Raw genomic sequence first — 6,006 nt, 5'->3', positions numbered from 1 at the left:
AAGAAAATATCTGATTTGCAAGGCTGGATAAAAAGGAATTTCATCACTTTGACTGAAGTGAATACTAATGATATTAAACCAAAATATAATTTAAAGCAGACATGCTTTAAATTCTGAGTGCTCAAAAACACAAACATAGCATCCAATTTTATAAAGAATCATCTCACTTATCAGGTTTATTTTGAATTTCTAGCCATTGCTACTTCAGAAATTGCTGTTGGTATAAGCCTGGTTTTCCTTCAGCCTTCAAACAATTACAGTAATTTACCTAAGACAACAATATTCTATTTTTCTTTTCACTTCCAAAAAGTAGAGGTGCAAACAATGACGTGAAGCATATATGTCTAAATTGGTATTCCCTTACTTAAAAATAATCACATAACAAATTGGAAAGGTGATTAAATATGATATTTATTATGATTATTAACATGCCTGCAATAATAAACAAAACTATAAAAAACCATATAGAAATGAGGCCACAGCAAGCTACATGTAATACATAATTTCCTATTTACCTTACACTCTCAGCTGTAAACAAATCTACCAGACTAAATCAAGCACTACCTAAAAACAATCAAACATTACTGAGTTCAGTCAGCATTAGTACATGTAGTAGAAAATATACAGTTCTAAGTAAGGAGGGGTTTGTTACACAGTGATAGACATACACAATAAATTCTGCCTAAAGATATTTCGGTAAGACTGCCAAAAACTCGGGGTTTCCCTGGTGGCACAGTGGTTAAGAATCCGCCTGCCAACGCAGGGGACACAGGTTTGATTCCTGGTCCGGAAGATCCCACATGCTGCGAAGCAACTAAGTCCGTGCACCACAACTACTGAGACCGCACTCTAGAGCCCGCGAGCCACAACTACTGAGCACGCACACCACAACAACTGAAGCCTGTGTGCCCTGGAGCCTGCGTGCCTCAACTACTGAGCCCACACGCCACAACTACTGAAGCCCACGCGCCTAGAGCCCAGGATCCGCAACAAGGGAAGCCACCACAAAGAGACGCCCTAGTACCACAACGAGGAGTAGACCCCACTCGCTGCAACTGGAGAAAGCCCACGCACAGCAATGAAGACCCAATGCGGCCAAAAATAAATTTAAATAAATAAAATAAAGAATTCTTACAAATAATAAAAAACAATTTTAAAAAGAGACTGCCAGGGCTTCCCTGGTGGCGCAGTGGTTGAGAATCCGCCTGCTGATGCAGGAGAAACGGGTTCATGCCCCGGTCCGGGAAGATCCCGCATGCCGCGGAGCAGCTGGGCCCGTGAGCCATGTCCGCTGAGCCTGCGCGTCTGGAGCCTATGCTGCGCAACGTGAGAGGCCACAGCTGTGAGAGGCCCACGTATCGCAAAAAAAAAAAAAGACTGCCAAAAACTCTGTTATGTACCTAAATAAATGCCTCTTCCATCCAAAATGATATAAAAACTAAAATAATTTTAACTTATTGAAAAAAATTTAGTTTAAAATGCAGTACCTGGGTTTTGTTTTCCTGCAGTTTGTATTCTTTAAAGAACGGTTGCGGGGGAGGTGGGAATGGGAATGGATTCCACATAAGGGTTACTGTTACATAAATAACTAAAATACCTAATTCTTGACAGTACAGTTCTAAGCACATTTTTACCTTCAAAACTCAACCGAGGGGTTTCTCTGGTGGTGCAGTGGTTGGGAGTCCGCCTGCCGATGCAGGGGACACGGGTTCGTGCCCGGGTCCGGGAAGATCCCACATGCCGCGGAGCGGCTGGGCCCGTGAGCCATGGCCGCTGAGCCTGCGCGTCTGGAGCCTGTGCTCCGCAACGGGAGAGGCCACAGCTGTGAGAGGCCCGCGTATCGCAAAAAAAAAAAAAAAAAGAAAGAAAGGCTGCTGCAGAGAGGTCCCTCTCTAGAAACTGTCTTCTGTAGCACTTTCAGGGGTACCCAGGCCCCACCTCGCTGGGGCTAAGGCGAGCTTCTTACTAACCAAACGGTTGGATCCTCCTCTCTGAGTGAACCCAGGCCCAAATTGCATCATGGCCCATAACCAGTGCTCAGATCACATGAGGGCCCGGCCCACCCCTCCTACCTAGTCCCATACTTACCACAGGGCCAGCTGCTCCGTCCTCCGCTTCCCCAGAGAACCTTTAACGTCAACTGTGCGGCGGCTCGGCCAAAGCGTGCGCCCCAAGTTCAAGTCTGGCTGCCCGGCGGCTGCAGCGCCTGGTAAGGCCGCACTGAAACGCCGGGCCTGCATGTGCTTCTGGTGGACGCCAGCCAGTGGTAGGCGGGGCTCCATCGGCACTGCTGATTGGCTCCCAAATCCCACGGAATCGCAATTCTCGCAGGGGCCTAAAGCTTCGCGCTGCCGAGCCGTCAGTGACTGAGTGTAAACGTGACAGAGTAAGGGTCCGGCTTTGTTTGTTTCACTTTTACCTAACTGAAGAGTTAAATTATCTATGTATATTCACAATATGTACCAGCTCTTGCTTGAAGTAGGAATCCAATGTTTTATGAATGGTCCGTTAGTATTTGATTGCGGGAGTCAAATCACGTCAATAAATGAATAAGGCAACTACTTATTCTGTGGGCAAGACACGGTGCCAAGCAACTCGTAAGGACAAACACTGACCTGAAGCGCCAATTTTCTATGAGTTATAATCCAGCTGGGGCAAGATTTAAGTACATTAAAAGTTAAATCATTATAAATGAGCTACATAAAAAGTGCAATAATACAAGAACGGACAGCGAGGTTGCAAGCTGCTCGTTAAACGCCAAAAGAGCAGAATAGAGTATGAATAGAAACAGAGAGAGAATGAGCGAGGGAGGAAGATATAAAGGAGAGGACTGGGAAAGCTATAAGAAGACGAGGGTATTGAAGGCAGAAACGTAAGAAAGTCAAAGTCGTGTTTAGGAAAACGTGAGAAGGAAAAGTAGTTTACCTGTGGTTACATAATTAATTCAGTGAGATGTGAGTGGTAAGGCTGTAGCAGAGAAATAGGAATATTAAAATAATTTATTAAATTTTGTGTAATAGGTAAGTGTGAGATTTACCCATATTCTTGTTCTCTGGAGCTCTGTCCAATACAACTTTCTGCCATGATGGAAATATTCAGCATGGACACTGTCTACTAGCCGCAAGTAACTTTGAGCCCTTGAGGTGTGACTAATGCGACTGATTTTTTTTTATTTTAATTAATTTTAATAGCCACAATTACCAGATGGTTGAATGAAACTACTCCAAGTGATACCTATGTGTTCTGTCCTGTGAGCTACATATTTAAAAGATGTATTTCATCAAATTGAATCAAAAGGGGGGAAAAAATCTGGTGTTAAATATTATTCTCAAACTCAAACAAAGCATTCAAACTCAAGAAATAAAAGGAGACTATTATTTATTGAGTAGCTACCACAAGCCAGGCTATGTGCTTGCATATATTATCAGTAGCCAGTAGCCTTACAGGATGGGAAAAAAATGGATACTCTGGACCATATTCCTACAGAACAATCTCAAAGTTACTAATCGATCACCAACAAATATCAGTGGTAAAATCTAGTAAAAATGTGCAAATCAGGCAAAACATTTTTACTTAAATATAATGTATGATGACTAATCTCAATAACCAATAAGCCTCATTGTAAATATATCATAGTTTGGAGAAATTTTGTAAAACAATGACAAGAATTTACTATTTTATCCTTGCATTTCAAAAATAAGTTACAATATAATCTCTCATTTTTAAAAAAAAATTAGTGAGAACTTCAGAAGAAAAAATTTCAAGGGAAATCTGAATTTCATGTGAAATTCAGTGTCTATCATTCTAATGTGTTTATTATTCTAATAATTGTGCATTATAGGCTATGTGTTTTATTTAATTTAATCTGCAAAGGCCCAGCATATCTTTTCTCTAATATAAGACAAATTAATAATCGTCCTTTCAAATCTCAGAATTTTCAGCTGTTTTAGTTACATGTGATTCATGTTCAAATGTGATTTTATATGATTTGAAACATGACAAATCTGTCATTATTGAGTGATGAAAATGTTCTACAATTGTGGTGATGGTTGCACAACTCTGTGAATACTAAAAACCATTTAAGTGAACACTTTAAATGGGTGAATTGTGTGATATTTGAATTATATCTCAATAAATCTGTTTAAAATAAATAGACAAGTCAAAGAAAGATATATTTACTATAATTTAGTAACTTATAAGTAAATTTCTTATTTTCATTGAATATGTGGTATTTCACATGATTAAATGGTAAAGAAATTTTGCTTTCTCAGCATTACCCAATATTTCTGATTCTGGTTTTGTTTTATCCAATCTTTTATCCCTTCTAAAATAAAATTAACTGCTCTAAAATTTTCAGTATACCAATCAGTAATCTTGTTCTACTAATAGAAATTTCCCAGTAAGTGCAGTTTAAGAAAATTATACATTTTCCACTAGATGGCACTGGTGGAAAATAGTGTTGCTAGAATCCACACATTCATCACATCAATAAAATTATTACATTACCACATTGTTTTCATTCACTTTGATTGGTCTGGGTAAGATAAAGAGAAGTGGAAAGTTAAGATAAGATACTTCCTTAACTTGCTAAGCTCCAGGGTAAACAGAGCCCTCATTTTACAGATGTGGACTGTAATGCGAGGAGAAATTGTCACAATTTTGTGCTAAAGCCTGAGTGGGAACCCAGAATCCCTAACTTTCGGTTGCCATCATACAACGGTACAATATCAAGAGTGGGGGAGTGGACACCATAGTGAAATGGAATAAGAAAATCTCCATTGTGCATTGTACGCATATTATCTTATTTGATCACTAAGCTATTAGCTCCATATATATTATCTCAAATAATCCTAACTAGACAAGCCCAATCTATTAACTTCATGAGGCAAGGAGAGTGATCATTTTGTTTAAGACATATCACTTGGGTATTGCACAGTTCCCAACACATACTAGACAGTCAAAAACATTTCTGGCTTAATAGAATGGATGAATTAATTAAGCTTGACAACTATGCTATTTAGTAGGTAATATTATTTCTACTTTACAGTTGAGGAAACTGAAGCTGGAAGCATGAGGTAATTTGTCCAAGCTCACACAATTCAGTGACAAAAGCATTTAACACAATCTGATATTACTGTGCATTATATATTTTCATGTAAGAATTACACAATAGAAAAAAAGCTCTCTTAGGGCAGGCATCATGTTCTTCCATTTCTGCATTGTATGTCTATCTCCTTGCACAGAGCCTGGCTTACGGTTGGCACCCGATGAACAGTATTTACCTATTTTCATTCATAGTAACCCTGGACTTGAACATTTAAGAAGCTCTGCTCCTGAACCATTTTCTGGTTTGTTCCTTTCAGTTCATTCCAGTGCCACTGCCTTGTTTCTGGATTTCTGCCAGTTTTATGCTGACCTCTCCTCAAGGCCCATTAACAACAAGCCTTAGAAGTCAGTAGATTTCCCACTTTGCTTGCACCTTAGGATTTCTCCTAGTTCCACAGCTGTGCGCTGCATTCTTTCTGCCCTTAAACCTCCCACGGTTGCTTCTGGGAGTTGAGTAGATCAGAAAATGGAGTTGTTTCTGGTTTGGGCTCTGTTGTTCGTTTTTCTATTACCTTTTGCTACTCCATGGGCCCCAATTCCTCATCTCAGTTTTCTCAACAATGAGGCTGGAGTTGGTTGATCAGCTCTAAGGCTGAACGTTTTAACTCAGTCCTATAGAGCTGTTCTAGTGAGCTTACGACCAAAGTGGCAAGGTTGGGGGAAGACACCATGGGCTTTGGGAGTGGGGCAGAGCCAGCGACGGGAAAGCCCGCGCACCAGAGACTTACAGCAACAGGGAACCAGGATCACACACCTGGTGCGTGGGCCTTGGCTCCGCGGGATTGGCGCCGTAGACTGCGTCAGGCTCCCCCGGGCCGCTAGGGGCGCAGCAGCTCCCCGACCCCAAAGCCGGCACCCTGCGTGGCCGGCCTGCGCCGGGCCCCAGACCCTTCCGTCTTC

The sequence above is a fragment of the Grampus griseus genome, assembly GCF_964374135.1.
Source record: "Grampus griseus genome assembly, chromosome: 7".
Taxonomy (NCBI): domain Eukaryota; kingdom Metazoa; phylum Chordata; class Mammalia; order Artiodactyla; family Delphinidae; genus Grampus; species Grampus griseus.
The sequence above is the reverse complement of the archived record's forward strand: the minus strand, read 5'-3'. Positions refer to the sequence as shown.